Source organism: Panulirus ornatus, chromosome 41 (assembly GCF_036320965.1).
Source record: "Panulirus ornatus isolate Po-2019 chromosome 41, ASM3632096v1, whole genome shotgun sequence".
NCBI lineage: Eukaryota > Metazoa > Arthropoda > Malacostraca > Decapoda > Palinuridae > Panulirus > Panulirus ornatus.
In genome coordinates, this window is record NC_092264.1 from 5,411,480 (window position 1) to 5,429,505 (window position 18,026).

General features: G+C 40.8%; 1 protein-coding gene across 7 annotated transcripts in view; it reads left to right on the top strand.

Annotated features, from left to right (window-relative positions):
* LOC139761635 (innexin shaking-B-like) overlaps positions 1–18,026 on the top strand; it is a 637,836-nt gene that overhangs the window by 594,527 nt on the left and 25,283 nt on the right. The window contains exons 5-6 of one of the 7 annotated variants that reach the window (XM_071685920.1): positions 7,699–7,821; positions 14,346–14,462. The exons of 4 other annotated variants lie outside the window; for them this stretch is intronic. The gene's annotated coding sequence lies outside the window, so the exon portion shown is untranslated. The remainder of the gene's footprint in view (positions 1–7,698; positions 7,822–14,345; positions 14,463–18,026) is intronic. 2 more of the 7 variants (XM_071685918.1, XM_071685921.1) reach the window with 2 other exon arrangements.

The following is an 18,026-nucleotide window of genomic DNA, read 5'->3' on the forward strand; positions in this document are numbered from 1 at the left end:
GATAACTCTCTCACCCCAACTCTCATTTGCAATCTTTTTCACCTCTTGCACCTTTCTGTATAAGTATACATACATATACGTATGTATATCTCTTTTTAAACAAGGTATTCCCAATCACCAGTCCTTTTTCAGCACATAAATCTACAAGCTCTTCACCATTTCCATTTACAATCCATTTACAACACTGAACACCCCTTGTACACCAATTATTCCCTTGACTCGAAATACTTAATCACCATATACAATAACGTCAAGACACAGATTTTCATTAAAATCTGAGGAAGTTGAAAATCTGAGCAAAAATTTTGATTTTCTTGAAAATTTCATCATAGATACTTTTATGTATGCTGAATAAGAATCTGTGGTCAGAATCTAGAAATTCGTATAATTAGTCGAGTACTCAGCATGTGAATATAATTAGTGTAGGTGTTAATTAAACGGATAATTTTACGAATGATTCTATTGACTCAAAATAATTAATCACCATATAGAATAACATCTATTCACAGATTTTCATTAAAATCTGAGTAAGTTGAAAATCTGAGCAAAAAAAAGGCAAAATTTTGATTTTTCTTGTTTTTGAAAATTTTGATTTTCTTGAAAATTTCATCGTAGATACTTTTATGTGGTCCGAATGTAAAAATTCATATAATTAGTCGAGTAATTAGCGTATGAATATCATAATTAGTCTAGGTGTTAATTAAACGGATAATTTTACGAATTACAGTCTTTTGACTCGAAATACTTAATCACCATATACAATAACGTCTATACACAGATTTTCATTAAAATCTGAGGAAGTTGAAAATCTGAGAAAAAAAAAATGCCTTGGATTTTTCTTGATTTTTTTGAAAATTTTGATTTTCTTGAAAATTTTATTATAGATACTTTTATGTAAGCTGAATAAGAATCTGTGGTCAAAATCTAAAAATTCTTATAATTATTCGTGTAATCAGTGTATATTATTATAATTACTCCAGGTGTTAAACAGTTAATTTTACGAATTACGGTGTTTTGACTCCAAATACTTAATCACCATATACAATAACGTATATACACAGATTTTCATTAAAATCTGAGGAAGTTGACAATTCTGATTTTCTTGAAATTTTCATCATAGATACTTTTATGTATGCTGAATAAGAATCTGTGGTCAGAATCTAAATATTCATATAATTAGTCGAGTAATTTGTGTATGAATATTATAATTAGTCCAGGTGTTAATTAAATGGTTAATTTTACGAATTACAGTCTTTTGATTCCAAATACTTAATCACCATATACAATAACATCTATAGACAGATTTTCATTAAAATCTGAGGAAGTTAAAATTTAAGCAAAAAATGCCTTGGATTATCTTGATTTTTTTGAAAAAAAAAGATTTTCTTGAAAACTTCAGCATAGATGCTTTAAAGGATATTGAATAAGGATTTGTGGTCAAAATATAAATATTCATATGATTACTCGAGTAATTAGCATATGAATTTTATAATAATTAGTCCAGATGCTAATTAAACGTTAATATTTTGAATTACAGTCTTTTGACTCCAAATACGTAATCACTATAAAAACTAACATTTATACGCATATTTTCATTCAAATCTGAGTAAGTTGAAAATGTTTGCAAAAAAAATGCAATGCTATATATAGCCATGGGTTTATTTGATTTTTTTGAAAAAATAGATTTTCTTGAAAATTTCAGCATAGATACTTTTGTGTATGCTGAATATGAATCTGTGGTAGAAATCTAAAAATTCGTATAATTAGTCAAGTAAGTAGCTTATGAATATTAATATAATTAGTTCCACACCATATATTCTTAATACCTTCCACAGAGCATCTCTATCAACTCTTATCATATCCCTTCTCCAGATCCATAAATGCTACATACAAATCCATTTGCTTTTCTAAGTATTTCCCACATACATTTTTCGAAGCAAACACCTGATCCTCACATCCTCTACCACTTCTGAAACCACACTGCTCTTCCCCAATCTGATGCTCTGTCTTTGAGAGAGCAGAAGAGGGTGTTTTGAAATGGTTTGGTCACATGGAGAGAATGAGTGAGGAAAGATTGACAAAGAGGATATATGTGTCAGAGGTGGAGGGAACGAGAAGTGGGAAACCAAATTGGAGGTGGAAGGATGGAGTGAAAAAGATTTTGAGTGATCGGGGCCTGAACATGTAGGAGGGTGAAAGGCATGCAAGGAATAGATTGAATTTGAACAATGTGGTATACTGAGGTCGACGTGCTGTCACTGGATTGAACCAGGGCATGTGAAACATCTGGGGTAAACCATGGAAAGCTTTGTGGGGCCTGGATGTGGAAAGGGAGCTGTGGTTTCGGTGCATTACACATGACAGAGACTGAGTGTGAACGAATGTGGCGTGTGCAGGCGGAGGAGGGATGCCATTTCATGTGTGGCAGGGTGGCGACAGGAATGGATGAAGGTAGCAGGTATGAATATGTACATGTGCATATATGTATATGTCTATGTATGTATGTGTCGAAATGTATAGGTATGTATATGTTGAAATATATAGGTATGTATATGTGCATGTGTAGGCACTTATGTATATACATGTGTATATGGGTGGGCTGGGCCATTCTTACGTGTTTCCACACATATTCTTCAACGCTCCCCCACCTTGTGACTCACTTCTGCTTCCATGGTTCCATCCGCTGCTAAATCCTTTCTTAGATATCTAAATCACTTCCCTTCCTCTAGTTTTTCTCCATTCAAACTTACCTCCCAACTGACTTGAACCTCAACCCTACTGAACCTAATAACCTTGCTCTTATTCATATTTACTCTCAGCTTTCTTCTTTCACACACTTTACCAAACTCAGTTCACTAACTGCAGTTTCTCACCCGAATCAGCCACCAGCGCAGAATCATCAGCAAACAACAACTGACTCACTTCCCAAACTTTCTCATCCACAACAGACTACATATGTGCCCCTCTCTCCAGTACTCTTGCATTCACCTCCCTAACCACCCTATTCATAAACAAATTAAACAACCATGGAGACGTCACGCACCCCTGCCACAAGCCAACATTCACTGGGAACCAATCACTTTCCTCTCTCCCTACTCGTCCACATGCCTTACATCCTCGGTAAAAACTTTTCACTGCTTTTAGCAACTTATCTCCCACACAATATAATCTAAATACCTTCTACAAAGCATCTCTATCAACCTTCTACAGATCCATAAATGCTATATACAGATCCATCTGTTTTTCTAAGTATTTCTCACATACATTCTTCAAAGCAAACACCTGGTCAACACTTCTGAACACACTGCTCTTACCCTCTTAGTCAATACCCTTCCCCATAATTTCCCAGGAATACTCAACAAACTGGAGGTGGATGGATGGAATGAAAAAGAGTTTGAGCGATCGGGGCTTGAACATACAGGAGGGTGAAAAGTGTACAAGGAATAGAGTGAATTGGAACGATGTGGTATACTGGGGGTCAATGTGCTATCAATGGATTGAACCAGGACATGTGAATCATCTTTGGTAAACCATGGAAAGGTTTGTAGGGCCTGGATGTGGAAAGGGAGCTGTGGTTTTCAGTTCATTACTCATGACAGCTAGAGACTGAGTGTGAACGAATGTGGCATTTTTTTGTGTCCTTTCCTGGCACTACCTCGCTGGAGGAAGTGGAATGCTATTTCATATGTGGCGGGGTGATGACAGGATGAGATGAAGGCAGCAAGTACATGTGTATATATGTATATGTCTGTGTATGTAGCAATACTCCTGAAACAGGAGTTGTGGGAGTATGTGATAGAATGTAAGAAAGTAAATTCTCGATTAATATGGGTAAAACTGAAAGTTGATGGAGAGAGGTGGGTGATTATTGGTGCATATGCACCTGGGCATGAGAAGAAAGATCATGAGAGGCAAGTGTTTTGGGAGCAGCTGAATGAGTGTGTTAGTGGTTTTGATGCACGAGACCAGGTTATAGAGATGGGTGATTTAAATGCAAAGGTGAGTAATGTGGCAGTTGAGGGAATAATTGGTATACATGGGGTGTTCAGTGTTGTAAATGGAAATGGTGAAGAGCTTGTAGATTTATGTGCTGAAAAAGGACTGATGATTGGGAATACCTGGTTTAAAAAGCGTGATATACATAAGTATACTTATGTAAGTAGGAGAGATGGCCAGAGAGCGTTATTGGATTACGTGTTAATTGACAGGCGTGCGAAAGAGAGACTTTTGGATGTTAATGTGCTGAGAGGTGCAACTGGAGGGATGTCTGATCATTATCTTGTGGAGGCTAAGGTGAAGATTTGTATGGGTTTTCAGAAAAGAAGAGTGAATGTTGGGGTGAAGAGGGTGGTGAGAGTAAGTGAGTTTGGGAAGGAGACCTGTGTGAGGAAGTACCAGGAGAGACTGAGTACAGAATGGAAAAAGGTGAGAACAATGGAAGTAAGGGGAGTGGGGGAGGAATGGGATGTATTTAGGGAATCAGTGATGGATTGCGCAAAAGATGCTTGAGGCATGAGAAGAGTGGGAGGTGGGTTGGTTAGAAAGGGTAGTGAGTGGTGGGATGAAGAAGTAAGAGTATTAGTGAAAGAGAAGAGAGAGGCATTTGGACGATTTTTGCAGGGGAAAAATGCAATTGAGTGGGAGATGTATAAAAGAAAGAGACAGGAGGTCAAGAGAAAGGTGCAAGAGGTGAAAAAAAGGGCAAATGAGAGTTGGGGTGAGAGAGTATCATTAAATTTTAGGGAGAATAAAAAGATGTTCTGGAAGGAGGTAAATAAAGTGCGTAAGACAAGGGAGCAAATGGGAACTTCAGTGAAGGGCGCAAATGGGGAGGTGATAACAAGTAGTGGTGATGTGAGAAGGAGATGGAGTGAGTATTTTGAAGGTTTGTTGAATGTGTTTGATGATAGAGTGGCAGATATAGGGTGTTTTGGTCGAGGTGGTGTGCAAAGTGAGAGGGTTAGGGAAAATGATTTGGTAAAAAGAGAAGAGGTAGTGAAAGCTTTGCGGAAGATGAAAGCCGGCAAGGCAGCAGGTTTGGATGGTATTGCAGTGGAATTTATTAAAAAAGGGGGTGACTGTATTGTTGACTGGTTGGTAAGGTTATTTAATGTATGTATGACTCATGGTGAGGTGCCTGAGGATTGGTGGAATGCGTGCATAGTGCCATTGTACAAAGGCAAAGGGGATAAGGGTGAGTGCTCAAATTACAGAGGTATAAGTTTGTTGAGTATTCCTGGTAAATTATATGGGAGGGTATTGATTGAGAGGGTGAAGGCATGTACAGAGCATCAGATTGGGGAAGAGCAGTGTGGTTTCAGAAGTGGTAGAGGATGTGTAGATCAGGTGTTTGCTTTGAAGAATGTATGTGAGAAATACTTAGAAAAGCAAATGGATTTGTATGTAGCATTTATGGATCTGGAGAAGGCATATGATAGAGTTGATAGAGATGCTCTGTGGAAGGTATTAAGAATATATGGTGTGGGAGGAAAGTTGTTAGAAGCAGTGAAAAGTTTTTATCGAGGATGTAAGGCATGTGTACGTGTAGGAAGAGAGGAAAGTGATTGGTTCTCAGTGAATGTAGGTTTGCGGCAGGGGTGTGTGATGTCTCCATGGTTGTTTAATTTGTTTATGGATGGGGTTGTTAGGGAGGTAAATGCAAGAGTTTTGGAAAGAGGGGCAAGTATGAAGTCAGTTGGGGATGAGAGAGCTTGGGAAGTGAGTCAGTTGTTGTTCGCTGATGATACAGCGCTAGTGGCTGATTCATGTGAGAAACTGCAGAAGCTGGTGACTGAGTTTGGTAAAGTGTGTGGAAGAAGAAAGTTAAGAGTAAATGTGAATAAGAGCAAGGTTATTAGGTACAGTAGGGTTGAGGGTCAAGTCAATTGGGAGGTGAGTTTGAATGGAGAAAAACTGGAGGAAGTGAAGTGTTTTAGATATCTGGGAGTGGATCTGGCAGCGGATGGAACCATGGAAGCGGAAGTGGATCATAGGGTGGGGGAGGGGGCGAAAATTCTGGGGGCCTTGAAGAATGTGTGGAAGTCGAGAACATTATCTCGGAAAGCAAAAATAGGTATGTTTGAAGGAATAGTGGTTCCAACAATGTTGTATGGTTGCGAGGCGTGGGCTATGGATAGAGTTGTGCGCAGGAGGCTGGATGTGCTGGAAATGAGATGTTTGAGGACAATGTGTGGTGTGAGGTGGTTTGATCGAGTGAGTAACGTAAGGGTAAGAGAGATGTGTGGAAATAAAAAGAGCGTGGTTGAGAGAGCAGAAGAGGGTGTTTTGAAGTGGTTTGGGCACATGGAGAGAATGAGTGAGGAAAGATTGACCAAGAGGATATATGTGTCGGAGGTGGAGGGAACGAGGAGAAGAGGGAGACCAAATTGGAGGTGGAAAGATGGAGTGAAAAAGATTTTGTGTGATCGGGGCCTGAACATGCAGGAGGGTGAAAGGAGGGCAAGGAATAGAGTGAATTGGAGCGATGTGGTATACCAGGGTTGACGTGCTGTCAGTGGATTGAATCAAGGCATGTGAAGCGTCTGGGGTAAACCATGGAAAGCTGTGTAGGTATGTATATTTGCGTGTGTGGACGAATGTATATACATGTGTATGGGGGGGGGGGGGTTGGGCCATTTCTTTCGTCTGTTTCCTTGCGCTACCTCGCAAACGCGGGAGACAGCGACAAAGTATAATAAAAATATAAAATATGTATATGTTGAAATTTATATGTATGTATATGTGCATGTGTGGCCGTTTATGTATATAAATGTGTATGTGGGTGGGCTGGGCCATTCTTTCATCTGTTTCTTTGCACTACCTCACTAATGTGGGAGACGGTGATTAAGTATAAAAAAAAAGTGGCGTCAAGAACAGAGGACTGAGCCTTCGAGTGAATATCCTCACTTGGCCCCCCTCTCTGTTCCTTCTTTTGGAAAATTGAAAATGAGATGGAAGGATTTCCAGCTCCCCACTCTCTCCTCCTTTAGTTGCCTTCTATGTCATGCAAGAATACATAGGAACTATTTTTTCTCCCCTATCCCCATTTCTATATATAAATATGGATGGTTACCCTAGGAGCAGACAAAAGTTGGGAAATAAAAAGAAAAACACTATGGGAACAGTACTAGAAATATAGGAAGATTGGGGGAGAGGGGGTGAATGATATCATTTCTATATATAAATATGGATGGTTACCCTAGGAGCAGACAAAAGTTGGGAAATAAAAAGAAAAACACTATGGGAACAGTACTAGAAATATAGGAAGATTGGGGGAGAGGGGGTGAATGATATCTGAAGGAAAGCGTGATGTCTAAGATTTTGTGCCTTACATCCATGCTGGCTGAACTGTGAATGCAGCTATAGAACTACTAACTAAAAGAAAAATCTCTGTAACAGTAGTAATACTGTCATGAACAACAAAGATCAATTGATCTATCACATACTTCTAGATAATATCATATTAAACCATAATATTTTTATTTACTGAAGATCTTTTATATTTTAAAGTACAGTGTCCATAAAAGACATTGTATATTTTCCAAGGTGATACATAGCTAAAGTGAATTGTGGGTAAAAGCATATGACACTCTCTGGGTGAAATCATCTGGTTGATGAAAATAGTTTGAACACCAAAAACCTGCCGTAATGTACTTCACACTATTTTGAGTGAATGATGTTCCTTCTTTACTATTTCAGGCTGTCACTTCATTTTGGAAATTTTGCTTCTAGCAATGTATTTCTTCCACCTACACTTCATAATCTTGGGTCTTACATTTCTAAGAAGAAAAAAGCCCAAATTCATGCCTGGAAACAAAACTTGTGAGTACACGTGAGATTTGTAGGTGTACTGGGTACTCAAAACACATACTCAGGTAAATGCTTTCTGCAACATCTCATCACTGGATTGCCTCATTCAGGAGATCAACACCCTCTCTTTCTATATATATTTTAACATTCTAAAAGGGAAAACAGAAGAAGGAGTCACGCGGGGAGTGCTCATCCTCCTCGAAGGCTCAGATTGGGGTGTCTAAATGTGTGTGGACGTAACCAAGATGAGAGAAAAGGAGAGATAGGTTTGAGGAAGACACCTGGATGTTTTGGCTCTGAGTGAAACAAGGGTTAAGGGTTTGGGAATGTCTTGGGAGTAAAGTCGGGTTAGTGGGAGGACAAGAGCACTACTCCTGAAACAGGAGTGGTGTGAGTATGTGATATAGTGTAAGAAAGTAAACTCTAGATTGATATGGGTAAAACTGAAAGTGGATGGAGAGAGATGGGTGATTATTAGTGCATATGCACCTGGGCATGAGAAGAAAGATCATGAGAGGCAAGTGTTTTGGGAGCAGCTGAGTGAATGTGTTAGTAGTTTTGATGCATGAGACCAGGTTATAGTGACTGGTGATTTGAATGCAAATGTGTGTAACGTGGCAATTAAGGGAATAATTGGTGTACATGGGGTGTTCAGTGTTGTAAATGGAAATGGTGAAGAGCTTGTACATTTGTGTGCTGAGAAAGGACTGGTGATTAGGAATACCTGGTTTAAAAAGAGAGATATACATAAGTATATGTATGTAAGTAGGAGAGATGGCCAGAGAGCGTTATTGGATTATGTGTTAATTGATAGGCTCGCGAAAGAGAGACTTTTGGATGTTAATGTGCTGAGAGGTGCAACTGGAGGGATGTCTGTATCTTGTGGAGGTGAAAGTGAAGATTTGTGGAGGTTTTTAGAAAAGAAGAGAGAATGTTGGGGTGAACAGAGTGATGAGAGTAAGTGAGATTGGGAAGGAGACTTGTATGAGGAAGTACCAGGAGAGATTGAGTACAGAATGGAAAAAGGTGAGAACAAAGGACGTAAGGGGAGTGGGGGAGGAATGGGATGCATTTAGGGAAGCAGTGATGGCATGAGAAGCGTGGGAGGTGGGCAGATTAGAAAGGGTAGTGAGTGGTGGGATGAAGAGGTAAGATTATTAGTGAAAGAGAAGAGAGAGGCATTTGGATGATTTTTGCAGGGAAAAAATGCAAATGACTGGGAGATGTATAAAAGAAAGAGGCAGGAGGTCAAGAGAAAGGTGCAAGAGGTGAAAAAGAGGGCAAATAAGAGTTGGGGTGAGAGAGTATCATTAAATTTTAGGGAGAATAAAAAGATGTTTTGGAAGGAGGTAAATAAAGTGCATAAGACAAGGGAACAAATGGGAACATCAGTGAAGGGGGCAAATGGGGAGGTGATAACAAGTAGTGGTGATGTGAGGAGATGGAGTGAGTATTTTGAAGATTTGTTGAATGTGTTTGATGATAGAGTGGCAGATATAAGGTGTTTTGGTTGAGGTGGTGTGCAAAATGAGAGGGTTAGGGAGAATGATTTAGTAAATGCAGAAGAGTGTTGTAAAAAGCTTTGCGGAAGATGACAGCCGGCAAGGCAGCGGGTTTGGATGGTATTGCGCACAGAAACAGGCAAAAGAATGGCCCAACCCACCCACATACACGTTTATACATACATGTCCACACACACTCATACACACCTCAAAGTACACATATATATACACACAAAGAAATATACTGTCTGCCCTTATTCCTTCCCATCTCCACACATGAAATGACAACCCTCTCCCCTGCATGTGCGTGAGGTAGGAGTAGGAAAAGACAACAAAGGCCACATTCGTTCACATTCAGTCTCTAGCTCTCATGTATAATGCACCGAAACCACAGCTCCCTTTCCACATCCAGGCCCCACAAAACTTTCCATGGTTTACCCCAGACACTTCACATGCCATAGTTCAATCCATTGACAGCACATCAACCCCAGTATACCACATCATTCCAATTCACTCTATTCCTTGCACGCCTCTCACCCTCCTGCATGTTCAGGCCTCGATCACTCAAAATCTTTTTCACTCCTTCCTTCCACCCCCATTTGGTCTCACACTTCTCGTTTTCTCAACGTCTGACATATATAACCTCTTTGTCAATCTTTCCTCACTCATTCTCTTTATGTGACCAAACCATTTCAATACACCCTCTTCTGCTCTCTCAACCACACTCTTTTTATTACCACACATCTCTCTTATCCTTTCATTACTTACCTTACACCACATATTGTCCTCAAACATTTCATTTCCAATACATCCACCCTCCGCCGCATAGCCCTATCTATAGTCCATGCCTCACAACTGTATAACATTGTTGGAACCCCTATTCCTTGAAACATACCCGTTTTTGCTCTCCGAGATAACATTCTCACCTTCCACACATTTTTCAGCGCTCCCCCACCCTGTGACTGACTTCCGCTTCCACTGTTCCATCCGCTGCTAAATCCTTGAGTTTTTCTCCATTCAAATTTACCTCCCAGCTTTCTTCTTTCACACTTTACCAAACTCAGTCATCAACTGCAGTTTTTCACCCAAATCAGCCACAAGCACTGTATCATCAGCAAACAACAACTGACTCATGTCCCAAGCCCTTTCATTCACAACATACTGCATACTTGCCCCTTTCTCCACTACTCTTGCATTCACCTCCCTAACCTCCCCATCTATAAAAAATTAAACAACCATGGAGACATCACACACCCCTGCCACAAGCCAATATTCACTGGAAACCAATCTTTCCTCTCTACCTACTCGTACACATGCCTTACATCCTTGGTAAAAACTTTTCACTGCTTCTAGCAACTTACCTCCCACACCATATATTCCTAATACCTTTCACAAAGCATCTCTATCAACCTTATCATATGCCTCCTCCATAGATGCTACATATAAATCCATCTGTTTTTCTGAGTATGTCTCACATATGTTCTTCAAAGCAAACACCTGATCCACACATCCTCTACCACTTGTGAAACCACACTGCTCTTCCCCAGTCTGATGCTCTGTACATGCCTTTACCCTCTCAGTCAGTACCCTCCCCTTAGAATTTCTCAGGAATACTCAACAAACTGGAGTTGGATGGATGGAGTGAAAAAGACTTTTAGCGATCGGGGCCTGAACAGACAGGAGGGTGAAAGACGTGCAAGGAATAGAGTGAATTGGAAGTACATGGTATATTGGGGTCAATGGATTGAACCAGGGCATGTGAAGCATGTTAGAAACCATGGAAAGGTCTGTGGGGCCTGGATGTGGAAAGGTAGCTGTGGTTTTCAGTGCATTACAGATGGCAGCTAGAGACAGTATGAATGAATGTGGCATTTTTTTGTGTCCTTTCCTGGTGTTACCTCGCTGGGGTGGCAACAGGATGGGATGAAGGTATTAAGTCTGTATGTATACGTTGAAATTTATGTGTATGTGCATGTATATATATTATTTATTTATTTTATTATACTTTGTCGCTGTCTCCCGCGTTTGCTAGGTAGCGCAAGGAAACAGACGAAAGAAATGCCCCCCCCCCCATACACATGTATATACATACGTCCACACACGCAAATATACATACCTACACAGCTTTCCATGGTTTACGACGCTTCACATGCCTTGATTCAATCCACTGACAGCACGTCAACCCCGGTATACCACATCGCTCCAGTTAACTCTATTCCTTGCCCTCCTTTCACCCTCCTGCATGTTCAGGCCCCGATCACACAAAATCTTTTTCACTCCATCTTTCCACCTCCAATTTGGTCTCCTTCTTCTCCATGTGCCCAAACCACTTCAAAACACCCTCTTCTGCTCTCTCAACCATGCTCTTTTTATTTCCACACATCTCTCTTACCCTTACGTTACTCACTCGATCAAACCACCTCACACCACACATTGTCCTCAAACATCTCATTTCCAGCACATCCATCCTCCTGCGCACAACTCTATCCATAGCCCACGCCTCGCAACCATACAACATTGTTGGAACCACTATTCCTTCAAACATACCCATTTTTGCTTTCCGAGATAATGTTCTCGACTTCCACACATTCTTCAAGGCCCCCAGAATTTTCGCCCCCTCCCCCACCCTATGATCCACTTCCGCTTCCATGGTTCCATCCACTGTCAGATCCACTCCCAGATATCTAAAACACTACACTTCCTCCAGTTTTTCTCCATTCAAACTCACCTCCCAATTGACTTGACCCTCAACCCTACTGTACCTAATAACCTTGCTCTTATTCACATTTACTCTTAACTTTCTTCTTCCACACACTTTACCAAACTCAGTCACCAGCTTCTGCAGTTTCTCACATGAATCAGCCACCAGCGCTGTATCATCAGCGAACAACAACTGACTCACTTCCCAAGCTCTCTCATCCCCAACAGACTTCATACTTGCCCCTCTTTCCAAAACTCTTGCATTTACCTCCCTAACAACCCCATCCATAAACAAATTAAACAACCATGGAGACATCACACACCCCTGCCACAAACCTACATTCACTGAGAACCAATCACTTTCCTCTCTTCCTACACGTACACATGCCTTACATCCTCGATAAAAACTTTTCACTGCTTCTAACAACTTTCCTCCCACACCATATATTCTTAATACCTTCCACAGAGCATCTCTATCAACTCTATCATATGCCTTCTCCAGATCCATAAATGCTACATACAAATCCATTTGCTTTTCTAAGTATTTCTCACATACATTCTTCAAAGCAAACACCTGATCCACACATCCTCTACCACTTCTGAAACCACACTGCTCTTCCCCAATCTGATGCTCTGTACATGCCTTCACCCTCTCAATCAATACCATCCCATATAATTTACCAGGAATACTCAACAAACTTATACCTCTGTAATTTGAGCACTCACTCTTATCCCCTTTGCCTTTGTACAATGGCACTATGCACGCATTCCGCCAATCCTCAGGCACCTCACCATGAGTCACATACATTAAATAACCTTACCAACCAGTCAATAATACAGTCACCCCCTTTTTTAATAAATTCCACTGCAATACCATCCAAACCTGCTGCCTTGCCGGCTTTCATCTTCCGCAAAGCTTTCACTACCTCTTCTCTGTTTACCAAATCATTTTCCCTAACCCTCTCACTTAGGGAAAATGATTTGGTAAACAGAGAAGAGGTAGTGAAAGCTTTGCGGAAGATGAAAGCCGGCAAGGCAGCAGGTTTGGATGGTATTGCAGTGGAATTTATTAAAAGGGGGTGACTGTATTATTGACTGGTTGGTAAGGTTATTTAATGTATGTATGACTCATGGTGAGGTGCCTGAGGATTGGCGGAATGCGTGCATAGTGCCATTGTACAAAGGCAAAGGGGATAAGAGTGAGTGCTCAAATTACAGAGGTATAAGTTTTGTATATATATATATATATATATATATATATATATATATATATATATATATATATCTTTTCTTTCATACTATTCGCCATTTCCCGCATTAGCGAGGTAGCGTTAAGAACAGAGGACTGGGCCTTTGAGGGAATATCCTCACCTGGCCCCCCTTCTCTGTTCCTTCTTTTGGAAAATTGAAAAAAAAAAATGAGAGGGGAGGATTTCCAGCCACCCGCTCCCTCCCCTTTTAGTCGCCTTCTACGACACGCAGGGAATACGTGGGAAGTATTCTTTCTCCCCTATCCCCAGGGATATATATATATATATATATATATATATATATATATATATATATATATATATATATATATATATATATATATAAATATATATATATATATACACATGTGTATGTGGTTGGGTTGGGGCATTCTTTCACCTGTTTCCTTGTGCTACCTCACTAATGCAGAAGAAAGGTGATTAAGTGTAAAAAAAAAAAGTGGCGTTAAGAACAGAGGACTGAGCCTTCAAGGGAATATCCTCACTTGGCCCTTTCTCTGTTCCTTATTTTGGAAAATTGAAAATGAGGGGAGGATTTCCACCTCCCCCTTTAGTTGCCTTCTATGACACACAGGAATACATGGGAACTATTCTTTCTCCCCTATCCCCATTATTATATAAAAAGATGGATGGTTGCCTTAGGAAGTTTAATGGGAGCAGACAAAAGTTGGGAAATAAAAAGAAAAACACGCTGGGAACAGTACTAAAAGTATTGGAAGATGGGAGGGTGGTGAGTGATACCTGAAGGAAGGCGTGATGTCTTAAGATTTTGTGCCTTACATCCATGCTGGCTGAACTAAAAAAGTAAAAGGAAAATCTTTCTGTAACACGGATAATACCTTCATGAACAACAAAAATCAATCAGTCTATCACTTACTTCTAGATGATACCATATTAAACCATAATATTTTTATTTACTGAAGATCTTTTATATTTTTAAGTGCAGTGTCCATAAAAGACATTGTTTTCCCCCTGTATATTTTCCAAGATGATACACAGCCAAAAATCTACCGCAATGTACCTCACGCCATTTTGAGTGAATGATGTTCCTTTACTATTTCAGGCTGTCACTTCATTCTGGAAGTTTTGCTTCTAGCAATGTATTTCTTCCACCTGCACTTCATAATGTTGTGTCTTACATTTCTAAGAAAAAAAGCCCAAATTCATGCCTGGAGTACATGTGAGTACATGTGAGATTTGTAGGCGTACTGGGTGCTCAAAACATACTCAGGCTAATGCTTTCTGCAACATCTCACTGCATTGCCTCATTCGGGAGATCAAGACCCTATATATATATTTCTTTCATACTATTCGCCATTTCCCGCATTAGCGAGGTAGCAATATATATATATATATATATATATATATATATATATATATATATATATATATATATATATATATATATATATTTTGCTTTGTCGCTGTCTCCCGCATTAGTGAGGTAGCTCAAGGAAACAGATGAAAGAATGGCCCAACCCACCCACATGCACATATATACATACACGTCCACACAGCACATATACATACCTATACATCTCAATGTATACACACAGACATAGACATGTACATGTGTATATACACATGTACATAATTCATACTGTCTGCCCCTATTCATTCCCATCGCCACCCCGCCACACATGAAATAACAAACCCTGCCCCCTCATGTGTGCGAGGAAGTCCTAGGAAGAGACAACAAAGGCCACATCCATTCACACTCAGTCTCTAGCTGTCATGTAATAATGCACCGAAACCACAGCTCCCTTTCCACATCCATGCCCCACAGAACTTTCCATGGTTTACCCCAGACGCTTCACATGCCCGGGTTCAATCCATTGACAGCACGTCTACCCCGGTATACCACATCGTTCCAATTCACTCTATTCCATGCATGCCTTTCCACCTCCAATTTGGTCTCCCACTTCTCCTCGTTCCCTCCACCTCTGACACGTATATCCTCTTGGTCAGTCTTTCCTCACTCATTCTCTCCATGTGACCAAACCATTTCAAAACAACCTCTTCTACTCTCTCAACCACACTCTTTTTATTACCACACATCTCTCTTGCCCTATTATTATTTACTCGATCAAACCACCTCACACCACTTATTGTCCTCAAACATCTCATTTCCAGCACATCCACCCTCCTGTGCACAACTCTATCCATAGCCCACGCCTTCCAACCATATATCATTGTTAGAACCACTATTCCTTCAAACATACCCATTTTTGCTTTCCGAGATAATGTTCTTGACTTCATTCAGTGTTCTTGACATTCTTCAACGCTCCCAGAACTTTTGCCCCCTCCCCCACCCTATGATTCACTTCTGCTTCCATGGTTCCATCTGCTGCTAAATCCACTTCCAGATATCTAAAACACTTCACTTCCTCCAGTTTTTCTCCATTCAAACTTACCTCCCAGTTGACTTGTCCCTCAACCCTACTGTACCTAATAACCTCGCTAGGGAGGCATTTGGACGATTTTTGCAGGGAAATAATGCAAATGAGGGGTAGATGTATAACAGAAAGAGGCAGGAGGTCAAGAGAAAGGTGCAATAGGTGAAAAAGAGGGCAAATGAGAGTTGGGATGAGAGAGTATCATTAAATTTTAGGGAGAATAAAAAGATGTTTCGGAAGGAGGTAAAGGGACAAGGGAACCAATGGGAACTTCAGTGAAGAGGGCTAATGGGGAGGTGATAACAAGTAGTGATGATGCGAGAAGGAAATGGAGTGAGTATTTTGAAGGTTTGTTGAATGTGTTTGATGATAGAGTGGCAGATATAGGGTGTTTTGGTTGAGGTGGTGGGCAAAGTGAGAGGGTTAGGGAGAATGATTTCGTAAACAGAGAAGAGGTAGTAAAAGCTTTGCGGAAGATGAAAGCTGGCAAGGCTTTGGATGGTATTGCAGTGGAATTTATTAAAAAAATGGGGTGACTGTATTGTTGGCTGGTTGGTAAGGTTATTTAATGCATGTAAGACTCATGGTGAGGTACCTGAGGATTGGCAGAATGCTTGCATAGTGCCATTGTACAAAGGCAAAGGGGATAAAAGTGAGTGCTCAAATTACATAGGTATAAGTTTGTTGAGTATTCCTGGGAAATTATATGGGAGGATTGAGAGGGTGAAGGCATGTACAGAGCATCAGATTGGGGAAGAGCAGTGTGGTTTCAGAAGTGGTAGAGGATGTGTGGATCAGGTGTTTGCTTTGAAGACTGTGTGTGAGAAATACTTAGAAAAGCAAATGGATTTGTATGTAGCATTTATGGATGTGGAGAAGGCATATGATAGAGTTGATAGAGATGCTCTGTGGAAGGTATTAAGAATATATGGTGTGGGAGGGAAGTTGTTAGAAGCAGTGAAAAGTTTTTATCGAGGCTGTAAGGCATGTGTACGTGTAGGAAGAGAGGAAAGTGATTGGTTCTCAGTGAATGTAGGTTTGCGGCAGGGGTGTGTGATGTCTCCATGGTTGTTTAATTTGTTTATGGATGGGGTTGTTGGGGAGGTGAATGCAAGAGAGTTTTGGAAAGAGGGGCAAGTATGCAGTCTGTTGTGGATGAGAGAGCTTGGAAAGTGGAATAACAACCCCCTCCCCCCTCATGTGTGCGAGGTAGCCCTAGGAAAAGACAACAAAGGCCCCATTCATTCACACTCAGTCTCTAGCTGTCATGTAATAATGCATCGAAACCACAGCTCCCTTTCCACATCCAGGCCCCACAGAACTTTCCGTGGTTTACCCCAGACGCTTCACATGCCCTGATTCAATCCCCTAACAGCACGTCGACTCCGGTATACCAAATCGTTCCAATACACTCTATTCCTTGCACGCCTTTCACCCTCCTGCATGTTCAGGCCCCAATCACTCAAAATCTTTTTCACTCCATCTTTCCACCTCCAATTTGGTCTCCCACTTCTCCTCGTTCCCTCCACCTCTGACACATATATCCTCTTGGTCAATCTTTCCTCACTCATTCTCACCATGTGACCAAACCATTTCAAAACACCCTCTTCTGCTCTTTCATCCACACTCTTTTTATGACCACACATCACTTACCCTTACATTACTTACTCGATCAAACCACCTCACACCACATATTGTCCTCAAACATCTCATTTCCAGCACATCCACCCTCTTGCGCACAACTCTATATCCATAGCCCATGCCTCGCAACCATACAACATTGTTGGAACCCCTATTCTTTCAAACATACCCATTTTTGCTTTCCGAGATAATGTTCTCGACTTCCAAACATTCGTCAAGGCTCCCAGAATTTTCGCCCCCTCCCACACCCTATGACTCACTTCTGCTTCCATGGTTCCATCCGCTGCCAGACCCACTCCCAGATATCTAAAACACTTTACTTCCTCCAGTTTTTCTCCATTCAAACTTACCTCCCAATTGACTTGACCCTCAACCCTACTGTACCTAATAACCTTGCTCTTATTCACATTTACTCTCAACTTTCTTCTTTCACACACTTTACCAAACTCAGTCACCAGCTTCTGCAGTTTCTCGCATGAATCAGCCACCAGCGCTGTATCATCAGCGAACAACAACTGATTCACTTCCAAACTCTCTCATCCACAACAGACTGCATACTTGCCCCTCTTTCCAAAACTCTTGCGTTCACCTCCCTAACAACCCCATCTATAAACAAATTAAACAACCATGGAGACATCACACACCCCTGCCACAAACCTACATTCACTGAGAACCAATCACTTTCCTCCCTTCCTACACATACACAT